Source organism: Nicotiana tomentosiformis, chromosome 5 (assembly GCF_000390325.3).
Source record: "Nicotiana tomentosiformis chromosome 5, ASM39032v3, whole genome shotgun sequence".
NCBI classification, from domain to species: domain Eukaryota; kingdom Viridiplantae; phylum Streptophyta; class Magnoliopsida; order Solanales; family Solanaceae; genus Nicotiana; species Nicotiana tomentosiformis.
In genome coordinates, this window is record NC_090816.1 from 30,906,511 (window position 1) to 30,918,389 (window position 11,879).

Below are 11,879 nucleotides of genomic sequence, written 5' to 3' on the forward strand. Positions count from 1 at the left end.
TGGATCCCCAAATAAGGCTAGGGATATGTGTTGGTGATCCCAACAATAGGGGGAGAAAATGGGCAGCGGAAAAAATAATGCATGTAATGAATTATTATGAGTACATCGAGATCCTCGTACGATAAAATATGAACTTGAAGTTCAAGTGATAATTCATTTGCAAAATATTGCCAGGCGTATTTGCTGACCCAAAGCTAAATGTCATATTCAGCTGCTAATGCTCCAAATCAAATAAAGTTCATAATGAATAGAGTCCATGGCATGCATAAAGCCTAATAGACTAATCAATTCCAAAGATAAAACTCCTTGAAGAAGGAGAGGAGCAAATGTTCAAGATGGTCATAATAAGGAGGCAAGTGCTCTAGAAGAGCACCACGACATAACACTTCATAAGACCTCATGGGAGAGGCTCAGGTACCTGAAAATAATAAGATAAAGAGATCTCAATAAGTTATGTCATTATTGGGTAATAGTAGAACCGATATAAAATAATCGTCGACGATATTGTTAATATAATATAGCGCTCAATATTATTAATATTGACGAGGATCTTAAGCTCAAATCTGTCATGAAATTTGGACAGATAAATGATTGGCCAAATAAAAAATACGCAATGAAAATTGATTTCACATGAAAAATATAAAGTTGGACGGATAGTCCCAACACCTGAAAGTATAAAGCCAGTAGAGGTATAAATGTGTTCTTGTGCGGGAAAACAAGGGTCAAGTCGATAGACATAAAGACGACTTGTGTCACAAAAAGATTTGTAAATATCCTAGCATTGATTATATAGAGACATGTTCTCCTGTGGTGGATGTCGTCATTTCAGGTTTTAATCTGGCAATACAAGAAAAATGTGATATGTGTATAATGAAAATCATTGAAGGATTTAAATTGTTCTGAAGCATATTAAGGTTTCCAAAAAATTTATTAAATAAAGCTTCAAAAATTCTTATACGGATTGAAACAATCAGGGCGCATATGGTATAATCGCCTGAGTGAGTACCTGTTGAAAGAAGGGTACAAGAATGATTCAATTTGTCCTTGTGTCTTTATAAAAAAGATCTGGATCTAAATTTGTTATAATCACCGTATATGTTGATGATTTAAATATCATTGGAACTCTTAGGGAGCTTCCTAAAGCAGTAGAGCTTTCTAAAGTAGTAGACTATTTAATGAAAGAATTTGAAATGAAAGATCTTGAAAAGACAAAATTTTGTCTTGGTCTACAAATTGAGTATATGAAAGATGGAATTTTTGTCCATCAATCAACATACACTAAAATGATTTTAAAGCGATTTTATATGGATAAAGCACATCCATTCCGACCTCATGAAAATAATGAAGAGCTTTTTGGTCCCGACATACCATATCTTAGTGCAATTGGTGCACTAATGTATCTTTCTAACATTACAAGGTCTGACATAACTTTTTCAGTTAATGTCTTAACAAGATATAGCTCTGCTCCTACAATGAGACATTGGAATAGAATCAAACATATATTGCGGTATCTAAAAGGGACTACCGGTATGGGATTATTTTATGGCAATGATTGCAGTCCTGATCTTGTTGGTTATGTCGATGCTAGGTATTTATATGACCCACAAAAGGATCGATCTCAAACAGGCTATGCGTTTATATATGGAGGCACTGCCATATCTTGGCGATTGACTAAGCAATCAATCGTGGCTACTTTATCTAATCATGCTGAGATAATTGCTATTCGTAAAGCAAGTCGAGAATGTATATGGTTGAGGTCTATAATATACCTTATTCGAGACAAATATGGTTTGAAGTGTGGCAAATTACCCACAATTTTGTATGAAGACAATGCAGCATGCATAGCCCAGTTGAAGAGAGGATTCATAAAAGGGGATAGGACAAAGCACATTTCACCAAAGTTATTTTTCACACATGATCTTCAAAAAAATTGTGATATCAATGTACAACATATCCATTCAAGTAATAATATGACTGATTTGTTCACCAAATCTCTACCGACGTCAACCTTCAAGAAACTAGTGTACAAGATTGGGATGCGAAGGCTCAAGGATATAAATTGATGCTCTCATCAGGGGGAGTTAATACGCGTTGTACTTTTTTTTCCTTACAAGATTTTGTCCCACTGGGTTTTTCTTGCAAGGTTTTTAACGAGGCAACCAAAAGGCATATTTTTAAACATGTATACTCTTTTTCCTTCACTAGAATTTTTTTTTCCATAGGGTTTTTTCCTAATAAGGTTTTAACGAGGCACATTATTTATGAACATCCAAGGGGGAGTGTTATAAGAAAAATTAAATTATGGTGGATGTCTACTCTTGCTCCATGATCTTCTCAAATGCTTAATGACATATTCAATGACATATTTCTATGCTTAATAACATAATTTTCTTCACTTTTCATGCCTATAAAAAGGCCTTGTAATAGATAGAAAAATACACACAATTGAAGAAGAAAACCTCTTCCTTCTCTCTATCTCCATTTTTTATTCATGTTTTATTAAATTACTTTTATTTCATAACAACATATCTTGTTCATATTTTACTAAGTTGCTTTTATTTCATAACAAGTACTCCATTTTGCATAGATAGTTGTTTAAATACTTAAACTTGGAGGAGGTCTAAGTCATTCGTGTAATATCTTCTTGTATAGTAAACGCCATCCAAAGTAAAATTTATTTGATTTTTAAAAGAGACACTTAAAGTTTATAACATAAATTGCCTAGTTTTACACTTGAACCTCTAGTTTTAATTAATACAGCCTCTACCGCTCAAGTAAGCTTACTTATAACATGTTTAGCCAAGGTTCTCCAATCCTATAAGCAATTTTTTTTTTAAAAGTATTATTTTTTTTTAAAGTTAAAGTGTTTGATCAAACTTTTGGAAGAAAAATAGTATTTTTGAGGAGAAGTAGAAGCAGTTTTGGAGAAGCATAAAAAAGTAATTTCTCTCCAAAAGTACTTTTTTGAAAAAGCACTTTTGAGAAAAATACACTTAGAAGCAATTTTTAAAAACTTGATCAAATACTAATTACTGTTCAGAAGTACTTTTCAAATTAATTAGTCAAACACAAACTGCTTTTCACTAAAAAGTACTTTTAAATAAAATACTAATAAGCTAATTTTTACAGCTTGGTCAAACATGCTATTAATTGTCAATATATGTCACACATCCAGAAATATCTATTTGATGCATGCATGAACATGTACGCATCACAAGATTATCTTAGTGAAAAGTGAACGATATAAACATATCTATCAAAAAATAAAAAGAAAAGTAAAACACCCGGTCGTGGACCCATTTCCAAAAATAAATGCAAAAGAACTGTTTTGGACATTTTAATAGAAGAGCCCTTTAATGCATAGGAAATAAAAGGTAGTCATTAATATTAGAAGGAAGTATATTAATTTATTTCATTAACTTATTAAAATCAACAATCTCATGCATCAGCTAACCATGAAAAGATTGACTTTAGGAAATTTTACGAAAATGTCCCAAATAAGTTGTCACGATCCAAAATCTCACCACAAACGTCGTGATGGCACTTAGTCTCTAAGACTAAGTAAGGCAATTATAATTACAATTCAAGCCAATTTTTTTTAAATAGATAATCGAAACCAACAGCAGAAATAATTACAAACAACCTCCCAAGACTGGTAATACTCAGTCATGAACTCTAACTGAATACATGAAATGATCTTAAGGATCGAACACTTAATATTGTTTGATTAATAATTAACAGTACAATAAAATGGAAAGACTCCAAGGGACTCTTGAATCCTTGCGATCACACCCTAACTCTGTCCGAGTCCGATATCTCCAATATCTGGCTCTGCACAAAAATGTGCAGAAGTATAGTATGAGTACACCATAGTCGGCACCCAGTAAATATCAAGACTTCACGAACCAATTTAGGATCATGACCGGCGCTTAAGAGCAAATACCCCCAAGTAAGCTTCATCGGTATTTTTCAGAAAATCGGACAGAGTTTTTCGTATTTTAGGACTATCCAAAAGTTTTTCTGTCTCATAAACAAATAACAACCAACCAATATTCATCTAAATCAATCACAATCTTCACTAACTAACCAAAACGAGTTTTCACCAACTAACAAAAACGAGTTTTCACCAACAATACCAGCCTTATCAACATATTAATACTAAATCCATCTCAAAAGTATGAAAAAAATACAATGCTAGTGTCACGACCCCAAATTCCCTCCGTAGGATGTCGTGATGGCACCTAATCTCTAAGACTAGGTAAGCCTATTAATGCAGAATAAAAACAGAAATCTGAAATAAATAAATCTGAAAATTTACATAATTACAACTCCCAAAACTTAGTAGAAATAAGTCACAAGCTTCTAAGAATTTATCATCAATGTCTCTATATATCAGAGTCTAAAGAAATAAGGAAGCAACATAACAAGAATAGAAGGGGACTCCGGAGTCTGTGGACACGGGCAGATATACCTCGAAGTCTCTATCCGCAGGTAACTCACTGATGTCTAGGTTGATAAGATGTACCTGGATCTACACAAAAAGATGTGCAGAAGCGTAGTACGAGTACACCACAGCAGTACCCAGTAAGTGCAAAAGCCTAACCTCGGTAGAGTAGTGACAAGGTCAGGTCAGACCCTACTAGAAAATAATAATTGCATGGTAAAATATTTAACAATATAATAAAATAAAATGACAATGAAAATGAATCAAGTAGCATGTCACCATTTAATTACACAAAATAATGACAAATAATAGCTCGTGGAATCAAAACAGAATTCCTTTCAACTTTAAGAAAATCACAACAAATAATCGAAGGCAAATGCGGCCATAAATCAATATCAACAAGGGCACTACCGAGGTACCGCCTCGTAGTCCCAAATCATAAATAAATTCACAATATCTCATTTTCTTATCTCACCGCGGGAGCCTTCACAATTTATTTTAAAGAAAATATTTTTTTTTCCCGAAATAGCATCCCGCGTTTTAGCCATCCTTATCACACTGCATGACTTCTAGTAGTTTCCCCTACTAGTCACGCGTATCAAGCCACCCTTATCTCACCGCATGCGTTTCACACCCAAACCTTATACCACTGCATGCGTATCAATATCACAATTTGCACCTCAAGTGCCCAAATATTTCAATTTGCCAAAATAAATCAACAACAATATTTTTCCACAATAAAGAGCTCACGGCTCCATCACAATGAGTAGGAAAATCTCACCAAAAATATTCGGGAATAAATAACTCAACAAAATAATATTTCAAAATTTTAATATGTTGCTTCAATACAAAATTTAAAATATTCAATAATTCATATTAATAATATTTAATTTAAAGAAAATCAACCTTCAAATAATGCACAGAATAAAAAAAACTAAGTTTCAATTAAACAGGTAAAATAATTAGCAGGAAAAGGTTAAGCAATTTAAAGTAATAAACATTTAAATCAATGATGAAGAATAATATAAGGTAAAATTATTTAATTGATATGCAACAATGATTTACACAATTTAATGACATAATCTTTCATATTTAGCCTGTGTACACACTCGTCACATTGTGTACGCGACTTTTAACATATTTCAATTTATCACAACAATACCAATCCTAGGGAAAATTTTTCCCACACAAGGTTAGACAAGTTACTTACCTTGACTTGCTCCAATTTAATCCACTAGTAGGCCGTTTCCTCGATTATCCAACTCTCAATGGCTCGAATCTAGCCAAAATAATTCGATACAATCAACAAAAATTATAGGAATCAATTTCGTAAGAAAATACTATATTTTTCAATAAATCCGAAATTAGCTCAAAAATCGTCCGTGGGGCCCACGTCTCGAAATCCGGCGAAACTTACAAAATCCGATAACTCATTCAATTATGAGTCCAATCATACCAGTTTCACTCAAATCCGACTATTAATCGACACCGAAATCTCAAAAATTTATTTCTATGAGATTTCTAAAAGTCTCCCAAATTTCAATCTCAAAACACTGATTAAATGGTAAAAAAAATGATATATTCGTGTATACTGACCAAATCCGAGTTAGAATCACTTACCCAAATATTTTTCCTTGAAATCTGACAAAAATCGCTTCTGCTCAATCTCAAGTTCGTCAAAAATGGCAAATGGGACGAAATCCCCTATTTTATACAACTGCCCAGGCAGCCTTCGATCCCGGGCATCGATCACGGCTTCGATCTTTATGGCCCTCGATCCTGGCCTCAGTCATGGCGTTCGATCATTGGCCTCGGTCATAGCCCTCAATCCTGGGCCTTCGATCATGGCCGCTTCGACCATGGCCCTCGAGTCTTGCCTTTGATTATGGCCCTCTAGCCTGGCCTTCGATCCTTGATTCGATTTATGGGCTCGATTTTGTGCGCTCGATTTCTGGGCTGGGTTTTTTACGCTCGATTTCTGGCTCGATTTGTTTCTGCATTTCCAGCATAAATGTTGCAGCAGCTGCTTAGTTCCCACTTTTGATCTGTTAACCATCCGAAACTCACTTGAGGCCCTCGGGACCTCAACCAAATACACCAACAAGTCCTAAAACATCATACGAACTTATTTGAAACCTCAAATCACTTCAAACAACACTAAAATCACACCCCAACTCAAGCTTAAGAAAATTTAAAAATTTCCAACTTCTACATTCGATATCGAAACCTATCAAATCAAGTCCGATTGACCTCAAATTTTACACACAAGTCATAAATGACATAACGGAGCTATAAAAATTTTAAGAACTGGATCCCAACCCCAATATCAAAAGTCAACTCCTCGGTCAAACTTCCAAACTTAAATTTCTATTTTAGTCATTTCAAGCCTAATTTAACTACGGACTTCCAAATAAAATTTCGAACACGCTCCTAAGTCCAAAATAATCATACGGAGCTGTTGGAATCATTATTCCGGGGTCGTTTACACATAATTCGATATCCGGTCACTATTTGAACTTAAACTTTTAATTTTTCATCAAAATTCCATATCTCGGGCTAGGGACCTTGGAATTTGATTTCGGCTATACGTCCAAGTCCCAAATCACGATACATACCTACCAGAACTGTCAAAATACTGATCCGAGTCTGTTTGCTCAAAATGTTGACCAAAGTCAACTCAGTTGAGTTTTAAAGCTCTATTTCACATTTTAATCCATTTTCACATAAAAACTTTTCGAAAAATTTTACGGACTGCACACGCAAGTCGAGGAATGATAAATAGTGCTTTTTGAGGTCTTATAACACATAATAAATTATTAAATTTAAAGATAATATTTTGGATCATCACAACTAGTAACTAGTCCAAAATAACGAATGAATACTCATGATACTAATAAAAATGACTATGGAGCGACTCTAAGAGTTCATAAGAAAAGACGGTAGCAAATAAATAAACTCTTTGCCCATGCGAACAAGTGCGGGGCTCACCGGAAACTATCAAATTGTATACTCTAATTAATGAAATTCTCTCTTGCGACAACTGCTCTCTGTAAAAAAAAAATAGCGGGGAGTGAGTCGCTAGCTCAGTGAGTAATAACACTTAACCACAACCGTTTTTAATAGGAGACAAGTCAGAAAACATGTATGTTTAATAATAATCAGAAACTATCATAAAAATAAAATACCCTCTCAGAACGATAAATATAATTAGTCTATTCATGTGTTTCTTGTAACAGAAATCAATTTAACAAATCAGTAATAAACTCGGTAAATACTGTGTCGTAGCAAATCTTTATGTTTGGGAGGTTTTAAGAAAGGATCATGTAATCTGTATCACTGCGTGGACCCCTTCGTTAAAGGAGTCAAATATAACTGTAGGTCTCTACTCGAGGAAAAACTATAACTGTATGCTAGTTCTACCTTCCCACTAGCGAGGGCTATAACTGTAATCGGTAATCTGTAAATAGAAGGTGCATCAGGTCTAACGAACCCGCCGTTAGCTACGGGATCCTTCAAAGTCTCCTCCCATTTATACTTTTTTTTTTTTGTAAACAGTAAATATTCACATGGAAATATTTTCAAAATAGTACAGGGCATTTTAATTCTTATCAAATCATGTAATCCAATTTCGGTAACGGTAATCATATCTCAAGTAACAGTAAAACATGTCTAGTAACAATGAGAATCTTTTAAATAACTGTAAACATCTCAAGTAAACTCTTCAGTACTATACCAAGTAAAGAACTTGTCCCACATGCAATTTCAAACATTCGATAACACATTTTATTTTCAAAATAACGTATAAACCATGAAAGTTATGAAAATACAAATTGCGGTAAGATTACTACTCACTATACTCGTGCCGAAATACCAAATACTTCATCTCGAGCAATTCGTACAACTTCCTCCAATCAATCTATAATTACATGATATCGATCTCATGTTAATTTCCATGTTTAGGCTAATTCATAACTAATTTAGAATGCCCAACCCTCAAAGTTTAATGTTTGGCTCTTAATTCGTCGAATTATAATAACCCAACAAATCCCTTTTATTCTACTTGAAATATCAAGACCCATTTCAGTATCCCAACTCACTGCTATCAAAATTACATTGTAAATTTTTCCAATATCACCAATATTAGTAGCAATCATATTTGATTACCAATCACTAACGAAACGGAGAAGTTTTTGAAGGAATATCCCTTCTTCTTTTTTTATTGGCATATACATAATATATAAGTTTATACCCCAAACCTATAGTATCAATTCACGAAAAAATCCATGAACTCCATTATTTCATTAATATTAATTCTTCAACTAATTCTCAACCCCAATTCTATAGCCATAGAATTTATGAATCACATCTATGAATTAAGTTTAAAAATTTATGAATCAAATCTATGAATTAAGTTCAAAAATTTACCTCCTCCTCCTCCTCCTCCTTCTTCTTCTTCTTCTTCTTCTTCTTCTTCTTCTTCTTCTTTGTTTAGTTAGTTTCTCTTCGTTGAATTTTTCCGGTGCTCTTCAATGGAATAAAAGTGCCAATCTCACGTTTTCTTTTGTTCTCAAAAGTGGCTACCAAGCTTTTCACCAAATTTTTCCTTAACTTATTATTGCCCGTGAGTTTTCCCTGTGTTAGAATCCTTCTACTACCCAAAGCCCTCTTTTTCTTTTTCTTTTTTGTATTTGCCGTGAGTCATTCCCCTTCCCTTAATCCCTTTTTTTGCTTTTCCTTTTTGCCAGATTGTAATCTGGTGGGTTTCGGCCCTTTTCTTTTTTGTGTATTTTTTTGTTTTTTGTTTTTTTTGTTTGTTAAATGACCAATATGTCCTTGTTTAAAATTTATGGGCTATTACATTCTCCCCACCTTATAAAATTCGGTCCCCGAATTTAACTCAAGCACGTACCTGTAGACTGAAATAAATGAGGATATTTGACGCGCATATAATCTTTTATTTCCCAAGTAGCTTCTTCAACGGTATGATTTCTCCATAGGACTTTCACAAACATAATTTCTTTTGACCGTAGCTTCCTTACTTGTCTATCAACAATAGCCATCGGCTCCTCCTCGTAAGACAACTTCTCATCAAGCGGTATAGTTGGCGCTTCAAGCACCTAAGATGAGTCTGATATACATTTTCTAGCATTGAGACATGGAACACTGGATGAATAAAAGACAACTCAGGAGGAAGTGCCAAACGATAAGCCTCAACTTCCACTCGATCTAGTATCTCATACGGTCCTATAAACCTGGGGCTCAACTTGCCTCTTTTTCCAAACCGCATTACACCTTTCGTAGGAGAGACTCGTAAGAACACTTTATCTCCAATTGCGAACACTAAGTCTCTTCTTCTCTTATCCGCATAAGATTTTTGTCTACTTTGAGCTGTAAGCAATCTCTGTCTGATCAACTGGACTTTGTCCATAGCTTCTTGTACTAAGTCGGGTCCCCATAAGTTAGTCTCACCATCTTCAAACTATCCGATAGGAGAACGACATCTTCTACCATACAATACTTCGTACGGTGCCATTTGAATACTGGACTGGAAGCTATTATTGTAAGCAAATTCAGCTAAAGGTAGATAAGTGTCCCAACTACCTCCAAACTCAAGAATGCAAGCTCTCAACATATCCTCCAAGTTCTATATAGTACGTTCAGACTGCTCGTCTGTCTATGGGTGAAATGCAGTACTAAGATCTACTCGTGTACCCAATGCTTCTTGAAAAGATTTCCAAAAGCGTGAAGTGAACTGTGATCCTCTATCAGAGATGATGGATACTAGAACTCCGTGAAGTCGGACAATTTCGTTCATAAATATCTGTGCATATCTTACTCCATCATATGTAGTTTCACTGGCAAAAAGTGTGCTGATTTTGTCAATCGATCTACAATCACCCATACAGAGTCATAACCTCTAAGGGTTCGTGGTAGACCGGTGACAAAATCCATAGTAATTCTTTCTCATTTCCATTCTGGAATCTCAATTTGTTGTGTAATCTATAAATCAATATAAGTGTAGTGTTACCACTCATGAACTCTATAATCTATTTCGCTTTCAGTAGAATTTTCGGTTATAACCAACATCTTGATTTCACTCTTCATATCATTATTTTTTTCTTAAAAAAAATATCTATTGCTAATTTACTCTTCCAAATCTCAAAATCTTTGTACTACTCCTTTACTAAATCGTACAGGAAACTTGCAGGATTAGTAATAATAAGTTCTCATATTGTATCTTCTTAATAACTTGTTAGGAATAAGTTCTTCCTTGATATCCCCATGTTATTGTAGATTATAATCTCTTTTTTTTTGCTCAACTAATCCATCAATTAGCTTGTGCAGAATATAAATCTGATTTTGTTCATGAGCATCCTCGCATCCAAGCCAAGTGCAACACTCCATACAGAGTGACGATATCATCTTTTTAATTCTACCCATAACATCTTTCACTGGTATTAAATTTTCAATATCATGAACATAACATAATTATAATATAGACTATCTATCAATAACTTAGAATAAGAGTTCAAGTAAATACCCGAAAGAATCAGTAAGTAGTTAAGCTTCCTTGGCTTCTATTGATATGATTCCACGCATTGTATTAGTTCCTCTCCAGAATCCTTTGCTTTAAGCTTTTACGGCTATGCAAAGTCCCTTTTTTTTCTTTTAACCCTTAAACTAATTCCAACAGAACCTTTTCTTATGGGCTTCGGCCCTTTTAAGTGCTTCTCTATTTTTTTTGTTTTTTTTTTTCCTTAAATTATTTGCTAAATGACCAATATGTCCTCATTTAAGATATTGGTGGTATTATATCCTCCCTGCCTTATGAAATTCGGTCCTTTTCTTTTTTGTGTATTTTTTTTTGTTTTTTTTGTTTGTTAAATGGCCAATATGTCCTTGTTTGGAATTTATGGGCTATTACACTAACATCAGTGGAGTAGTGACGAGATATAGTCAAGACACTCACTAGTCTAATAACCTGTGCAATATAGCATACAAAAATAATAGAAACAAATAACAATGATGACAACAATAATCAACCAGTGATATACACATCAGGGCAACAAGAACACCATAAATGTTGCTCAACAAATAATGAATACAAGTACAACCAATTAATCAAGTCCTTCAAATATAAATCTTTCGCCTATATGTTTTTCAAATAATAATCTTCAGGATATAATACTTTCCAATAAATATATTTCGAATATACTCCCTTCAAATAAATATCTTTCAAATATAATTCTTTCAAATAAATCTCTTTCAAATATATTTTTTTTCAAATAAATCTCTTTCAAATATAATTCTTTCAAATAAATATCTTTCGAATAAAAGTCACCATGTGACACCTCATTTCAAAATCATAAAATACGGGTCTCAGCCCACTTTCATATTTCCACGGCACCTCGTGCCAATTTCTCTATCACAATCG

General features: G+C 34.0%; 1 long non-coding RNA gene across 2 annotated transcripts; it reads right to left on the reverse strand.

Annotated features, from left to right (window-relative positions):
• Nucleotides 1-4,067: 4,067 nt before the first annotated feature.
• LOC138891774 (uncharacterized) lies at nt 4,068-11,218 on the reverse strand. Of its 2 annotated transcripts, none has more exons than XR_011408098.1 (3): nt 10,986-11,218; nt 5,655-5,723; nt 4,068-4,531 (listed from the first exon to the last, which is right to left on the reverse strand). It is a non-coding gene; the product is annotated as an uncharacterized lncRNA (long non-coding RNA). The 2 variants fall into 2 exon arrangements; XR_011408097.1 differs by having other exon boundaries at nt 4,068-4,636.
• Nucleotides 11,219-11,879: the final 661 nt, after the last annotated feature.